This window comes from Ranitomeya imitator, chromosome 2 (genome assembly GCF_032444005.1).
Source record: "Ranitomeya imitator isolate aRanImi1 chromosome 2, aRanImi1.pri, whole genome shotgun sequence".
NCBI lineage: Eukaryota > Metazoa > Chordata > Amphibia > Anura > Dendrobatidae > Ranitomeya > Ranitomeya imitator.
Genome location: NC_091283.1, coordinates 423,167,460 through 423,185,611, shown reverse-complemented (window position 1 = coordinate 423,185,611; position 18,152 = coordinate 423,167,460). Strand labels below are relative to the sequence as shown.

General features: G+C 41.9%; 1 non-coding gene and 1 pseudogene across 1 annotated transcript; both read right to left on the bottom strand.

Moving 5' to 3' along the window:
- Positions 1-2,421: 2,421 nt before the first annotated feature.
- Positions 2,422-2,630, bottom strand: LOC138668115 (U2 spliceosomal RNA; annotated as a pseudogene).
- Positions 2,631-9,238: 6,608 nt separating this feature from the next.
- On the bottom strand, positions 9,239-9,421 carry LOC138668193 (U2 spliceosomal RNA). The gene has a single exon (XR_011319119.1). It is a non-coding gene; the product is annotated as a U2 spliceosomal RNA (small nuclear RNA).
- Between the last annotated feature and the right edge of the window lie 8,731 nt (positions 9,422-18,152).

The following is an 18,152-nucleotide window of genomic DNA, read 5'->3' as shown; positions in this document are numbered from 1 at the left end:
GGCACAAAATTAGAGACAGATGCCACACACCGCACTGGCAATGAGGGAGAAATGCCAATCTTAATCTCCCACTATTTTTATTTTTATTTATGGGAGAATTGGCAAGAAATCAGGCCCACTGTTAGACTTTGTTTTCTGTGCCAGAAAATGAGATACAGATGCCACACACAGGATTGCCACTGATACAGATTTGCCAATTTTAATCTGCACCCTTTATTTTTATTTTTTCTTCAGGGAGACTAGTGAATAAATCTGGGCCACTGTATTAGAGTATATTTTCTGTAGCAGAAAGTGGCTTGAAGAGATAACGAAAAAAAAAAAAAAGGGACTGTCCTACAATTACTTAAATAAATAAATAAGGCAGCACACTGCAGCGCTAGAACATACAAACTTGAAATACGAAATTTGAACTGCATTACTGCACTAGAAATATGAAAAATGAGAGCGTTTAGCGCATAAACCTCTGAGGTAAGGCAAGCGTAGGACCTGGTATAAGAGAGATGCCGTAAAGTGGCTACCAGGTACACATAAAATTGGCCATTTTTATGCGCTAAACGCTCTCATTTTTCATATTTCTAGTGCAGTAATGCAGTTCAAATTTCGTATTTCAAGTTTGTATGTTCTAGCGCTGCAGTGTGCTGCCTTATTTATTTAACTAGATACGAGTTGGCGACTCTGGGTTCAGCACCTGTTCACACTTAGTCTATGTTTGGATGTGTAGGTCAGGTTTTTGAAATGTGTCCTACAATTACGATCTCCCTGCAGTAATCTCAGCAAAGTATGACAGGCAGCAATAACAAGGAGTGGACTACTGCACAAAAAAGTCAAGTGTGGACAAACAAACAAGATAGCTGTGCAGAAAGGAAGGAGCAACAGGATTTATGCTTTGAAAAAAGCAGTTGGTTTGCACAGCGGTGTACAAACAGCAATGCAGCTATCAGGGAGCCTTCTAGGGCAGCCCAATGAGCTACAGCGCTGAGGGGAAAAAAAATGTAGCCTCCACTGTCCCTGCTAAGAAAAGGTGGTGTTGGACAGTGGAAATCGCTACAGCACAAGCGGTTTGGGGGTTAATGTACCCTGCCTAACGCTATCCCTGCTTCTGACGAAGCGGCAGCAACCTCTCCCTAGGCTCAGATCAGCAGCAGTAAGATGGCGGTCGGCGGGAACACCCCTTTATAGCCCCTGTGACGCCGCAGAAAGCAAGCCAATCACTGCAATGCCCTTCTCTAAAATGGTGGGGACTGAGACCTATGTCATCACGCTGCCCACACTCTGTGTCCACCTTCATTGGCTGAGAAATGGCGCTTTTTGCGTCATTGAAACGCGACTTTGGCGCGAAAGTCGCGTACCGCATGGCCGACCCCACACAGGGGTCGGGTTTCATGAAACCCAACTTTGCCAAAAGTCGGCGACTTATGAAAATGACCGACCCGTTTCGCTCAACCCTAATGTCTAATAGATTGTGCATATGAGTCCCTTATTTTTGCCATTTCTTGCTTCCTTCATAAATAAAGCTAAATTTATTTTTTATAAAAAAATTAAAAAAAAATCAGTTTCACTTAAATTATATCTTATTTAACATCATTTTATTTTTTTTCCTTCTATACAAGTCATTGTACAGAAAAAAATGTTTAATTTTTTTTTTTCCTTGTGAAATACAATTTCTTGTCTGTTTGCAGTGTTTTATTTTAACTCCTTAACATGGAGTAAGAGTGACACTATTGTTCTCTGCCTTGATCTGTGAGTCAGATGCTTCCATGGGTCTTCCCCATGCTGTTCTTCCATTCAGCTCTTTAACCATCTATTTGAAAATTTTCACTGACCCATACCTCTTTGTAGTGTCTGCTGGGAAAAAAACATGGCTTTCCCATTGTCTCCCATTATACTTGTTACTCGAAACGAGCATGCAAGTATTAGGAATTGCTTGGATTGAGCAACGAGCACCTGAGCATTTTGGTGCTTGCTCATCGCTAGGATTTTTACAACATATGTTCCACAATGACCTACTGGTATAGCATCATATTAGTGAACCTCTCTGCCTCAGGAAGGAGTGTTGCAAGGTTCTCTTTGAGAGAGACAATGTTTTCCAAAAGAAATCATAATGTCAGAAATGTGGTATGTATGGGAGAACTACTCATGGGATACTTAAATTAAAACAACTAAGTACTGATGGCAAGGGGCCTAACTTTGTAGATGGTATATTTGCAGCAACGTAACAAATACGAAAAACATGACTACATCTTAACACACCTATTGCAACCAGTAAAGACCGATTGATTACATATTGAATGCAGTACAATGCTTGACATACATAATTGAAATCAAGGAGCGCACACAAAATGTTGCAAGAATTCACATAAAGGGTTAAAAGACAACTTGCGCTGATTTCAATTCAATCTGTTTTTGGAAACCGGATCAGAGAAGGAGTGCACTGTTCCCGGAGATACTGCAATAACGGGTCAATGCGTGGAGTGGACAGAGCAAGCTCCATTTCCAGCTCCCTGTTCTAAAAATCCATTTAATATATGGTCCCCAAATAGGGGACGTATCAGATATTAAACTGATAAGAACAGATTTTTTTTATATTTTTTTTCCCTCAGATGGGGAATTTCACGGTCTAGAAAACCAAAACCGAAGAAACATACCCAAACAGCTGTGTCAAAATTAAAACACAAAAAGCCGTTCCCATCATCATCGGAAAATTCTCTTTTTTTCAAAATACATATTTACATAACAAAAAAACAATCAAGAAGTATTAACAAAATATCTCCACTTTTTAACCTTCCAAATTCCTTCCGCATCCACCTCCCCCTTCCTTTTCTTATCCCACAAAAAACCAAACCTACATCTTCCCCAAAATCACCTTTACGGTATTTCTAACCTCAATATTCTTCCTCTTGAACACATACACATTTCTCACATCCCATAACACTTCCTTTATACATGCAAGCATTAACCACAACACTCTCTCCTTCACTCCATCACACAACCCTAAACCAAACATGAACAACTCGAAGGATAAAAAATTCACACCACACAATTCTTTGCACAAAGGACCCATTCTTCCAATCACATCTCTAGCATACTGACAATTCCAAAACACATGTATTACACTTTCACACCCACCACAACCTTCTCTCGGACACCTCTCACTCCTCACTAAACCCCTATTTCTCTGAAACTCTCTTACTGGTAACACTCCATGCAATGACTGCCACACAATCTCACTCTGTCTGTTTGTCATACCATCCATCCGTACTTTCTTCCACACCTTTTGTACATCAGCTCCTCTAACCATATTAATATCACACTCTATCTCTCTACACTCAATCATTCTATACACAGCCTTCTTCTTTTCCACTAGTCTTACATCCACATCACACAACTCATACTTCACCAAAAACTTATAAACCCACACATACCATACAGGAACTTCAAAAGCAACCGGACACCTCAAATCCCTTTCTCTCCATTTTAACCTAAACAAATACGCTCCAAATAAATACCTACACATAGATGAAAATTTCCCATCCGCCCTTATCACTTTCAGCACAAACACAACAATATTCACACCAAAAAAAACTTCCAAATTTGGAAAACCCAACCCACCTTTCTCCAATCTCTAAATCAAAATCTCTCTCCTAGGCCTCTCCATCTTTGAATTCCATAAAAACACAAACCGAATCCTATTCAAACTCCTCACACACATATACCCTGGTGGAAACACTACTGCTATATACAAAAAAAATCGGCAACACCACACTCTTTATAACTAAGATTTTTCCAAAAAAACGTAAGGTTTCTCAACCTCCAAAAACACAGCTTCTGCTCAATCTTCTCTTTCGCATCATTCCAACTTTCCTTCCCATCCAACTTCTCTGAAAATTTCACACCCAATACTTTAATAGACCTATTAACCACATTCACTCCAACATCCTTACTTAAAACACCATTTCCAAATACTTTACACTCACTCTTTTCCCAATTAACCTTAAATGCAGACGCACCATAAAAAAAGGACACTAATAACTTCACCCGCCTCACCGAACATTCTGAATCGCACAACACACAATCATCCATATAACCGCTAACTTTCCACTCTCTACCCCCTCCTCCTGGCACTTGCACGTCCCTAACCACCTTATCTTTCCTCAGCATACACAACAAAGGCTCAATTGCACAAATAAAGGCCACAGGTGACAAAGGACACCCTTGACGAACTCCCGAAAAGACATTCACTCTCCTTCCCACATAACCATTCATCAAAACACAACTGTAAATATCCTTATATAAACTCCTCACTTTCCCTACAAAATCAACTGGAAAACCCATTCTTAGCAACACACTAAACAAAAACCCATGCGACAATCTATCATACGCCTTCTCAAAATCTAAACTCAACAAAAACACACTCTTCTTTCGCCCCATACAGACCCACAGACAATCTCTCAGCATACACACACAATTATATATACGCCTCCCAGGTACCGCACAACACTGTTCATCCCCAATCACACTCTCTATCACATCACGCATCCTATTTGCCATTAACTTTGCATAGATTTTATAATCACAGTTTAATAATGTTATCGGCCTCCAATTCCTCAAACTCCTCAAATCCCCCTTTTTAGGTATCAACACAACCATTCCCGCACGCATACTCTCAGCCACCTCCATATTTAACCACATATACTTACACACATCCACAAAGTCATTACCAATCACATCCCACATCATTCGATAAAACTCTACTGGAAGACCATCCTCCCCTGGCGTCTTATTTAGCGCCATACTATTCATCACCTTCCACACCTCATCACTAGTCACCTCACACATCACACTCTCCCTTTCCGTCTCAGACAACTTATTCTCTAACATATTTAACACATCACTCTCCAAACCCTCATCCCTCCACTTCACTGCATACAACTCCTCATAGAACGTAGCCACCTCTTCACACATATCCTCACCACTCACTTCTCTTCCATCCTCCCCATTCAGCACTCATACTCTGTTTCTTCCCAAACACCTTTTTAAAGAAAAAATGTGAACATTTCTCATCATGTTCCATTTTATCAATTTTTGCTCTAAAAACAATACTCCTCCCTTTCTCTAACAAAAAAACATTAATCTCCTTTTTCACCTGTAATATCTCTTCTTCCACTTCCATCCCTCCTTCCCTCAACTTATACAATACACTCAAACGCGCATTCAACTTAACAAAATTTTCTCTTTTAATAGCTGCAAACGTATACCCTAAGCTTTTAAAGAATATTTTTGTTTCTCTTCACCCAATCCCACCAAGCACAAACATTCCCAAAACCACTTTTACACTTACACCACCCTTCATACCGTCTTGCATACTCCTTTCTCACCTCTTCACTCTCTAGCAACTTCACATTTAACTTCCACAAACCTTTCCCAAACACTCCATCAACCTTTATATCCACCTCACACTTCATACACACATGATCAGAAAACAAAACATTTTCTTGTTTATAATCAATAGCTGTTATATTTTTGGAAATAAAACAATAATCCAATCTAGATTGCACCCTTCCACTCTCAGAAAAAAAGTATTCAACACAGGACTCACACTACACACACGCTGCATATCACCCAGATCAAAATCACTCACTAACTCCAACAAAGCTTTCCCTGACACATCCACCTTCACTTTCCCCAAATCACAATTCATATCCCCCACAATCACTACAGGCATCCTACCTGGAACAAAAAGCTTAACTTTTTCAAATAATGCTTTACGCTCATTCTTATCAACCAGCGCATAAATATTAATAACACAAAACTTTACATTTCTATACTCAAAATTAACCAGAATACACCTCCCTACCTCAATCACCAGATAATCATTCAAAACCACCTCTCTCCCTTTAACCAATATTCCCACTCCATCATTCTTATTACATGCACTCCCTGACCACACAGACGCACCATAAGGCCATTCATCCCCTTTCACACCATCCACTACCCCACACTCCTGTAAACAAAAAATAGATGCATTTTGCATAGCTAAAAACTCAAAAATTGCAGCTCTCCTAACGTTACTCTTAAAAACTCTAACATTTTGTGAAACTATAACAAAACCCATATTACAAAAAACACTTCAACAAAACTATACAGAAAATAAAAGCCTTTGGCCTAAGCCAAAGCTCACAAGAGAAAAAAAACAATAACACATTTAGTGCTCTATATGGCGACACTATCCAGCATCATCACTATCCTCCTCCACCATCTGGATTGAACAACAAGTGTCTGACCTGCTGATCTCACCACCCTCACTCCTCCTTCTTGCAGGGCCAATCTTTCTCTGAGGAGCACTACTCTCCGCCTCCTCATCCTCTCCATCATCCTCCCGCCGGCTCTTTTGCAGCTCTATCGTCATCTGACTCAAAATCCTCAATATGGTCAGGATTAGACAAATGCTCAGAACTATCCACCTCAGAAATTTGTGCATCGCTCTCCGCGGCGTCCATTGCCTCACTAAGGGCCATCGTATCAGGCAACTACCCTTTTGCTTCGGACAACTGCACTTCCATCTCAGGAAGATGCGCCTCCACCCATGCAGCTTCCCTCCAAAACTCCTTGTCTTCCCTCCTCTCACTCTTTTTCGTCTTCTTTTCCTCCTTCTCCTCTCTCTCTACCGAACAACTCGGCCTTAGATTCACACTCTCTGGAGGGGGCATGGCTCTACTCGCACTCCGCCTCCTTCCCTCTTCCTCCTCCCTCTCCCTCCTTGCAAGCTCTTTCACAAGTCTTACCCTTTCCCTCCTGGCCAACTCTTCCTCCATTTGCTCCTTGTCAGACCGCCTAGGTGCACTCATGGGACAGTCTTTATACATATGTGTACTACTCCCACAGACATCACAGGTCTTAGGCGAAGGGCATTGATTTGCGGCATGCCCCTCTTTCCTGCAATTTCGACAACACTGTCCTTTAGTACACTCTGCCTGTACATGTCCAAAACAAAAACATCTCCTACAAAAACGAGGCTGTCCGGATACGTCAAAAAGCCTCTGTGACCTGCCACAGAGAAATTTGCAGGAGGGTGCCTGAAACCACCCACACATTCAGGGTCCCTCTTCAACTTTACACGATAGATATACTTGCAGTTGAAGATTCCCAAAATGTTCACCTGCCGTTCTCCCACTTTTACATAGTCACAATACTGTGAAAGAAAACTCTGCAATAAGGCAGGATCTGTGAAGGGATTATATACAGTCACAGTTACCTCCTTTTCTTGTAGACCAAATAAAGGTATCCAGCCAACTCCTTCCAGAAGAGGATCCTCAGCATTACCCCGAAGCCACTCAAACACATTCAGGCAGACGTTTTGGTCCACAAAAGTCACGTCGTAATTACCTTGACGAGGAAACTCGTTGCAACTGAAGATCTCTGCACGCTTTGCTCCAGCCTTTTCCTCAGTAAGATCCCGGATGATGAAAACCACGTTGTTCTTTGTTGAATTGCCCGGATCCACAGTCAAACGGATGGTGTTCCTGACGAAATTCATGACTATGGACTGTCGGTATATTCTACCACAGAGAATAGAAGTACTCCCACAAGGGAAGTCACAGGGAAACGGCCTATAGCCGGGGGATCGCAACCGGATGCCAGGGGACTAATCCGACTCCCTAATAGCAGCAGGGGGGTGAAGTCCCACCAGAGGTGAGACAATCCCCCCAGGCCAAGGAGCCAGGTACCCCAAGCACCTCTCAGCCAAGACCAGGGCAGCGACTGTAAGGTCACTGCACCCGATCTTAGCCAAAAGGCCGAGAAGCGATAGCCTGTAATGGTTTGCCAGTCCGGACGCACCATGGCCTACAACCAGGACCCACTGTGGAGAGCCCAAAAGATTGCCCAGGGGAAGACATTTTTTTTCTAAACTCTGGATGCCTTCTCAAATGGCAGTTCTGGTGTGTGGGGGTGTGTTCCAGCTGGTCCCAATGCATTTTTTAAATCTGCATAACTCCGCCTAATCTGCATAACTCCGCCTATTTGAACACACCCTCCATCCCTTTTGCGCTAAAGAGTGCAACTATTAGTGCAAATATGCAAAGTGCCTCTTGTGAGGAAAAGAGGACTTCAACTCTATAGCAGCAAGCACCTGTTGTAAGTAGCGATCCTACAAGTCACAATCAACGAGTCGTGCAATATGACTTGGGATTAAAGGCAAATCAGTGTCTCAATTCGCAGACACGGTGTTTGGGGCTCTTGGCCCTCGTCAGTGCGAAGCAAGAGAACTGATTTGGCTAGGTGAGAGGCACTGGACTGGGGTCTAAGGGGTAACGTTTCTCCTGATGGAGAGTGACATACCAGCTGACTTGTCAAGGTAAGGAGACCTATCCAAGAAACAGGCAGAGCGAGAGTGTGATTCAAAAACCAGACAGGCTAGCAGTTGTCTTCCCAGCTCCCCTGAAGCTGGGCACAGACCCCCCCCCCCCCCTACCATGTGGTCTGCTGCTTTTACAGCAGCAGACTGAAGACGGCGCCATTTTACTCTGCCTTAGATAAGCCCAGAGCCCATTGTGACACGTGAGAGTTCCGGAGTCAATGGCTAAAGGCCCCATTGTGACAGCTTGTGAAGGTTCCGTGCACAGATTCTATCTACTGCAGGCAGCGCACCTGATAGGTCAAAAGCATTAGAATACTACTCACACAGTACAAGCCAAGATAGACAAGACTAGCATATTCACGATCATCACAGACCCCATTTTTCCTTTTTTATTTAAATACATATCATACACCACATAATTAAAAGTCAGTGGCCCACAAGAGGGAGCCAATGTTTTACAAAGGAATTTGTGCATGCGGTCACAAATGTAGTATGTATGGCCGAACTACTCGTAGGATACTTCAATTTAAACACTTCATACTGACAGACAGCGGGGGCCTAATTTAGTAGATTGTAACAGTGTTGCTAATATATTGTACCAAGGCCTCATTTGGGCCTACATCTTAACACACCTGTCGCAACCAGCAAAGAAAGATAGATAGATTGATTGCATATTGGATGCAATCCAATGCTGAACATGCATAGGTGAAAGCAAGGCACAGGAAATGTTGCAAATGGTCCAGTGAAAATGAGCAAATTGCTACATTTGCCATCTGAAACGTGCTCCTTTGACCCTGAAAAGAATTCTCATAAAGGGTTAAATGACAACTTGATGTGCTGATTTCAATTCAATTCAATCTGTTTTTGGAAACCGGATCAGAGAAGGAGTGCACTGTTCCCGGAGATACTGCAATAACGGGTCAATGCGTGGAGTGGACAGAGCAAGCTCCATTTCCAGCTCCCTGTTCTAAAAATCCATTTAATATATGGTCCCCAAATAGTGGACGTATCAGCTGATACTGATAAGAACAGATTTTTTTTTTTTTCACTTTTCAAATAAGCTTTATTAACCCCTTTCTGACATTAGATGTACTATCCCGTCGAGGTGGGGTGGGCCCCTATGACCACCGACGAGATAGTACATCATACGCGATCGGCCGCGCTCACGGGGGGAGCGCAGCCGATCGCGGCCGGATGTCAGCTGCCTATCGCAGCTGACATCCAGCACTATGAGCCAGAAGCGGTCACGGACCGCTCCCGGCACATTAACCCCCGGCACACCGCGATCAAACATGATCGCGATGTGTCGGCGGTATAAGGAAGCATCCGCAGGGAGGGGGCTCCCTGTGGGCTTCCCTGAGCCCCCCGCAGCAACGCGATGTGATTGCTGCGAGGGTCTCCCTACCTCCCTCCCTGCTCCAGACACGGATCCAAGATGGCCGCGGCATCCGGGTCCTGCAGGGAGGGAGGTGGCTTCACACAGCCTGCTCAGGGCAGGCACTGTGAAGCCTGCAGTGATGGAAGTCAGATCGGTGATCTGACAGAGTGCTGTGCAAACTGTCAGATCACCGATCTGTGATGTCCCCCTGTGGGGCAAAGTAAAAAAGTAAAAAAATTTTTTCCAAATGTGTGTTATTATCATACCGCAGAACAAAAAGTGGAATAACACGCGATCAAAAAGACAGATTTAAATAACCATGGTACCGCTGAAAACGGCATCTTGTCCCGCAAAAAATGAGCCGCCATACAGCATAATCAGCAAAAAAATAAAGTTATAGTCCTGAGAAAAAAGCGATGCAAAAATAATAATTTTTTCTATAAAGTTTTTATCGTATAAAAGCGCCAAAACCTAAAACAATGATATAAATGAGGTGTCGCTGTAATCGTACTGACCCGAAGAATAAAACTGCTTTATCAATTTTACCAAACGCGGAACGGTATAAACGCCCCCCCCAAAAGAAATTCATGAATAGCTGGTTTTTGGTCATTCTGCCTCACAAAAATCGGAATAAAAAGCGATCAAAAAATGTCACGTGCCCGAAAATGTTACCAATAAAAACGTCAACTCGTCCCGCAAAAAACAAGACCTCACATGACTCTGTGGACCAATATATGGAAAAATTATAGCTCTCAAAATGTGGTAATGCAAAAAATATTTTTTGCAATAAAAAGCGTCTTTCAGTGTGTGACGGCTGCCAATCATAAAAATCCACTAAAAAACCCGCTATAAAAGTAAATCAAACCCCCCTTCATCACCCCCTTAGGGAAAAATTAAAAAAATGTATTTATTTCCATTTTCCGGTTAGGTTTGGGGCTAAAGTTACAGTTAGGGTTTAGATTACATTTACAGTTGGGAATAGGGTTAGGGGTGTGTCAGGGTTAGAGGTGTGGTTAGGGTTACCGTTGGGATTAGGGTTAGGGGTGTGTTTGGATTAGGGTTTCATTTCAAAAACCTGACCGGCACATCCAAACATAGACTAAGTGTGAATAGGTGCTGAACCTAGAGTCGCCAACTCGTATATAGTTAAGTAAATAAGGCAGCACACTGCAGCGCTAAAACATGTAAACTTGAAAACACGAAATTTGAACTGCATTACTGTACTAGAAATATGAAAAATGAGAGCTTTTAGCGCATAAAAATGGCCAATTTAATGTGTACCTGGTAGCCCCTTTACGGCATCTCTTATACCAGGTCCTAAACTTGCCTTACCTCGCTGAGAATAAACGTCTCCATCTGAATGGGTACATGTGAAACCTCTTCTTAGACTAAAAATTCTCTCTCTCTGTGGAGGGGTATTGGACCTGCTGTAATTAAAACACCTGAAGCTAGGAGGCGGAGTGCACGATCAGAAGGCTAGAGAATACATTTCAAAAACCTGACCGGCACATCCAAACATAGACTAAGTGTGGATTAGGGTTTCAGTTATAATTGGGGGGTTTCCACTGTTTAGGCACATCAGGGGCTCTCCAAACGCGACATGGCGTCCGATCTCCATTCCAGCCAATTCTACGTTGAAAAAGTAAAACAGTGCTCCTTCCCTTCCGAGCTCTCCCATTCGCCCAAACAGGGGTTCACCCCAACATATGCAGTATCAGCGTACTCAGGACAAATAGGACAACAAATTTTGGGGTCCAATTTCTCCTGTTACCCTCGGGAAAATACAAAACTGGGGGCTAAAAAAATAATTTTTGTGGGAAAAAATTTGTTTTATTTTTACGGCTCTGCATTATAAACTTCTGTGAAGCCCTTAGTGGGTCAAATCACTCACCACACCTCTAGATAAGTTCCTTAGGGGGTGTACTTTCCAAAATGGTGTCACTTGTGGGGGGTTTCAATGTTTAGGCACATCAGTGGCCATCCAAACGCAACATGGTTTCCATCTCAATTCCTGTCAATTTTGCATTGAAAAGTCAAACGGCGCTCCTTCCCTTCCGAGCTCTCCCATGCGCCCAAACAGTGGTTTACCCCCACATATGGGGTATCAGCGTACTCGGACCCCAAAAGTTGTTGTACAATTTGTCCCAATTTCTTCTCTTACCCTTGGGGAAAATAAAAAATTGGGGGCAAAAAGATAATTTTTGTAAAAAAATGATTTTTTATTTTTACGGTTCTGCATTATAAACTTCTGTGAAGCACTTGGTGGGTCAAAGTGCTCAAAACACATCTAGATAAGTTCCTTAGGGGGTCTACTTTCCAAAATGGTGTCATTTGTGGGGGGTTTCAATGTTTAGGCACATCAGGGGCTCTCCAAACGCAACATGATGTCCCATCTCGATTCCAGTCAATTTTGCAGACATACATCACAAATTTCAAACAAATCAAAGACTTGAGTAAAATATGACATAAAACAAATACAAATCTGATTTTAAAACAAGGTAAAAATATAAAAATAGTACAATACATATGCGTATAAAACTATGTTCTTTTATCATGGTGAGACTCATTTACAGTTCTTCAGATATAATAAAATCATTGCTGTTAAAATCCAAGTACAATATAAAATTCACACTTGAATAAAACATGGCTTAAAACAATCTGATAAAAAAACAATTAAGAACACAAATTAAAACTAATATGCATATAATTTACATATGTAAATACATATTTCAAATTTGTAAGCACCATAATGGTTTTGCTTTTTTTACTCCCATTTTTTTTACAATCTCGCAGGTAGTATGTATACATCTCACACAGTGCCAATCCAATAGTCATTTACAGAAATAACTTCACACTTAAACAAAAGTGTATTTTGCACTTTCCATAGGGATTCTTTAAAACAATTGATGATTAGCCATGCCAATCATGCTTGTTTCATGGTAGGGCAGTTAATAATACCATATATAATTGTGTCACAGGTTAGGGATTGTATCCCACATATCCACTTTAGCAGGGTACCCACTGTTTGCCAGAGCTCTTGAGCATAGGAGTGGTCCCAAAGGAAGTGAAAAACTGACTCCTCAGGTGCCCACCTGTCTCTAGGACATCTGGCACTGGCCACCAAACCCCTATGGTGCTGAACGGCCCTTGTTGGGAGGCACTGATGAACTACCTGCCAAGCCAAATCTTTTTGGGAGTTACTAAGGGCCGGACAAGCAACATTATTCCATACTAGCCTGCATTTGGAGATGGAAAAATTGGACATGTCCTCCATCTCCTCATGACCCTTACAGATAATTGTCAGCTTTCTCTGGTCAAGGAGAAACTGACGGTCATCATGAGTTAGGTCATACACAGAAATGGTGCTTTCCAGGACCCTGTAATGATTGGGAGGTGATAAAAGAGGACAGTTAGTATTCATGGAAACACGCGAAAGCCCCAATATTGTTCAAACTTTTATAACAAAATGCAAAGAACTTGATGAAAATAAAAAGTTTTAGATTGGGAAACGCCTTACCACCATTCTTCTTACATTTGCAAACCACCTCCCTCCTTAATTTCACCATTTTGGAACCCCATAAAAATAAAACATGGGTTTCATGAGCTTTTTTAGGTAAAGGGAGTTTGGAGGGAAGACCATGGCAGCATACAAAATGATGGGAAGCAATACCATCTTGATCACTAGAATCTTACCCACCATTGATAATTTGCAGATTTGCCACAGGGAAATTTTCTGGTTCAATTTATTAAGTACCAGGTCCCAGTTTTCTTTGCCATCATTTGCATGGTTAAACAAGATGCCCAGAATCTTGATTCCAACTGTTTGTGTTGGGACCCGAGGGGGGTCTGATTCCCATTGGCCCATTATTAAACAGTCACATTTATTAATATTCAGCTTAAAACCAGAACCCGCACTAAAAATTTCCGTGATTAAAATTGCTCTATTTATAGATGCTGAGCTGGTGCCATACACCGATATCTGTCATCCATATATCCAAGAGCCTTAACCTGCTGCCCACCACCACCTGGAATAAAAATCCCTCTGATCATCTTGTCCTGACGTAGCAGGCACAACAGTGGTTCGATGGAACAGACAAATAAAAGTGGGGACATGGGACAGCCTTGTTTTACTCCGGACTGAAGCACCACCTCTTTAGTTAAAAACCCATTAATTAAAACCTGTGCACATGACTGTATAAAAGCGATATTTTCTGGATAAAACAAAGACTTAGGGTCTCCCACTTTTATCTTTTTAAAGTTTTAGAAAGGATGGGGTTCCCTATCAAAGGCCTTCATAAAATCCAAAGATAAAATAGCTAATGGTTGTTTTCTGTCCTTCTGATACCAGATCAGATCCCGAATTAAGTTGAGGTGCTCCCAGATTGATCTCCCAGGGACACCACACACCTGATTAGGGTGGATCACATTTTTAATAACAATCTTTAAACGGCCAGAAATAATTTTTGCAAGGATTTTAGTCTGTATTCAATAATGAAATGGGCCTCCAGTTTTGTTCTATCGCCTTTTTTAAAAATGAGGGTTATCATGCTTTTATGCCATGAGTACGGTAAAGAGTCGGCCATAATGGCTTCACTAACCACTTGTAAGAAATCATTTGTAATAGTATCCCAAAAACAAATGTAAAATTCAATAGGGAGGCCGTCTGATCCAGGAGCCTTGCCATTAGCAAAACTCTTTAGGGCCGCTTCAACTTCAGATGTTAAAACATTGTTTTCTAAAAACTCCTGGTCCTCCTTATTTGAAAACTGGGATAAAACATTAAGATTTCCTATAAAAGAGGTCTCGTCAATATTTTTGTACTAAAAAGATCATTGTAAAAATTTAAAAGTTTTCTCTAAAATGCCCCCAGAGGAAGTCTCTCCTTCCAATTCCACAATCACTTGTTTTTTATCATTAACTTTTTTAACCCCTCTGTGACCTTAGACGTACTATCCCGTCGAGGTGCCCTGGGCTTATCTGACCCTGGACGGGATAGTACGTCATAGCGATCGGCAGCGCTCACGGGGGGAGCGCCGCCGATCGCGGCCGGGTGTCAGCTGTTTATCGCAGCTGACATCCGGCACTATGTGCCAGGAGCGGTCACGGACCGCCCCCGGCACGTTAACCCCTGGCACACCGCGATCAAACATGATTGCGATGTGCCAGCGGTGCAGGGAAGCACCGCGCAGGGAGGGGGCTCCCTGCGGGCTTCCCTGAGCCCCCCGCAGCAACGCGATGTGAACGCGTTGCTGCGGGGGTCTTACCTCCCTCCCTGCCTGCTCGAGCCCCGGATCCAAGATGGCCGCGGATCCGGGTCCTGCAGGGAGGGAGGTGGCTTCACAGAGCCTGCTCAGAGCAGGCACTGTGAAGCCTGCAGCGCTGCTAGTCAGATCAGTGATCTGACAGAGTGTTGTGCAAACTGTCAGATCACTGATCTGTGATGTCCCCCCCCCGGGACAAACTAAATAAGTTAAAAAAAATTTTTCCAAATGTGTAAAAAAAAAAAATAAAAATAAAAAAAAATATTCCAAAATAATGAAAAAAAAAAAAAATATTATTCCCATAAATACATTTCTTCATCTAAATAAAAAAAAAAACCCAATAAAAGTACACATATTTAGTATCGCCGCGTCCGTAACGACCCGACCTATAAAAATGTCCCACTAGTTAACCCCTTCAGTAAACACCGTAAGAGAAAAAAAAGAGGCATAAAACAACGCTTTATTATCATACCGCCGAACAAAAAGTGGAATAACACGCGATCAAAAGGACAGATATAAATAACCATGATACCGCTGAAAACGTCATATTGTCCCGCAAAAAACGAGCCGCCACACAGCATCATCAGCAAAAAATTAAAAAAGTTATAGTCCTGAGAATAAAGCGATGCAAAAAATAATTATTTTTTCTGTAAAATAGTTTTTATCGTATAAAAGCGCCAAACCATAAAAAAATGATATAAATGAGGTATCGCTGTAATCGTACTGACCCGAAGAATCAAACTGATTTATCAATTTTACCAAACGCGGAACGGTATAAACTCCTCCCCCAATAGAAATTCATGAATAGCTGGTTTTTGGTCATTCTTCCTCACAAAAATCGGAATAAAACGATCAGAAAATGTCACGTGCCCGAAAATGTTTTCAATAAAAACGTCAACTCGTCCCGCAAAAAACAAGACCTCACATGACTCTGTGGACCAAAATATGGAAAAATTATAGCTCTCAATGTGGTATTGCAAAAAAAAAATTTTTTGCAATAAAAAGGGTCTTTCAGTGTGTGATGGCTGCCAATCATAAAAATCCGTTAAAAAACTCGCTATAAAAGTAAATCAAACCCCCCTTCATCACCCCCTTAGTTAGGGAAAAATAAAAAAAAATGTATTTATTTCCATTTTCCCATTAGGGTTAGGGCTAGGGTTAGGGTTAGGGTTGGGGCTAAAGTTAGGGTTAGGGTTTAGATTATATTTACAGTTGGGAATAGGGTTGGGATTAGGGTTAGGGGTGTGTCAGGGTTAGAGGTGTGGTTAGGGATACCGTTGGAATTGGGGTTAGGGGTGTGTTTGGATTAGGGTTTCAGTTATAATTGGGGGGTTTCCACTGTTTCGGCATATCAGGGGCTCTCCAAACACGACATGGCGTCCGATCTCAATTCCAGCCAATTCTGCGTTGAAAAAGTAAAACCGTGCTCCTTCCCTTCCGAGCTCTCCTGTGTGCCCAAACAGGGGTTTACCCTCACATATGGGGTATCAGCGTACTCAGGACAAATTGGACAACAACTTTTGTGGACCAATTTCTCCTGTTACCCTTGGGAAAATACAAAACTGGGGGCTAAAAAATAATTTTTGTGGGAAAACAAAAATTTTTTATTTTCACAGCTCTGCGTTATAAACTGTAGTGAAACACTTGGGGGTTCAAAGTTCTCACAACACATCTAGATTAGTTCATTGAGGGGTCTAGTTTCCAATATGGGGTCACTTGTGGGGGGTTTCTACTGGTTAGGTACATTAGGGGCTCTGCAAACGCAATGTTACGCCTGCAGACCAATCCATCTAAGTCTGCATTCCAAATGATGCTCCTTCCCTTCCGAGCCCTCCCATGCGCCCAAACGGTGGTTCCCCCCCACATATCGGGTATCGGCGTACTCAGGACAAATTGGACAACAACATTTAGGGTCCAATTTCTCCTGCTAACCTTGGGAAAATACAAAACTGGGGGCTAAAATATAATTTTTGTGGAAAAAAAATTTTGTTTTATTTTTATGGCTCTGCATTATAAACTTCTGTGAAGCCCTTGGTGGGTCAAAGTGCTCACCACACATCCAGATAAGTTCCTTAGGGGGTCTACTTTCCAAAATGGTGTCACTTGTGGGGGGTTTCAATGTTTAGGCACATCAGTGGCTCTCCAAACGCAACATGGCGTCCCATCTCAATTCCTGTCAATTTTGCATTGAAAAGTCAAACGGCGCTCCTTCCCTTCCGAGCTCTCCCATGCGCCCAAACAGTGGTTTACTGCTACATATGGGGTATCAGCATACTCAGGACAAATTGGACAACAACTTTTGAGGTCCAATTTCTTCTCTTACCCTTGGAAAAATAAAAAATTGGGGGCAAAAATATAATTTTTGTGAAAAAATATGATTTTTTATTTTTACGGTTCTGCATTATAAACTTCTGTGAAGCACTTGGTGGATCAAAGTGCTCACCACACATCCAGATAAGTTCCTTGGGGGGTCTACTTTCCAAAATGGTGTCACTTGTGGGGGGTTTCAATGTTTAGGCACATCAGTGGCTCTCCAAACGCAACATGGTGTCCCATCTCAATTCCTGTCAATTTTGCATTGAAAAGTCAAACGGCGCTCCTTCCCTTCCGAGCTCTCCCATGCGCCCAAACAGTGGTTTACTGCCACATATGGGGTATCAGCGTACTCAGGACAAATTGGACAACAACTTTTGGGGTCCATTTTCTCCTGTTACCCTTGGTAAAATAAAACAAATTGGAGCTGAAGTAAATTTTTTTTGTGTAAAAAAAAAAAAAAGTTAAATGTTCATTTTTTTTAAACATTCCAAAAATTCCTATTAAACACCTGAAGGGTTAATAAACTTCTTGAATGTGGTCTTGAGCACCTTGAGGGGTGCAGTTTTTAGAATGGTGTCACACTTGGGCATTTTCTATCATATAGACCCCTCAAAATGACTTCAAATGAGACGTGGTCCCTAAAAAAAAAAATGGTGTTGTAAAAATGAGAAATTGCTGATCAACTTTTAACCCTTATAACTCCCTAACAAAAAAAAATTTGGTTCCAAAATTATGCTGATGTAAAGGAGACATGTGGGAAATGTTACTTATTAAGTATTTTGTGTGACATATCTCTGTGATTTAATTGCATAAAAATTCAAAGTTTGAAAATTGCGAAATT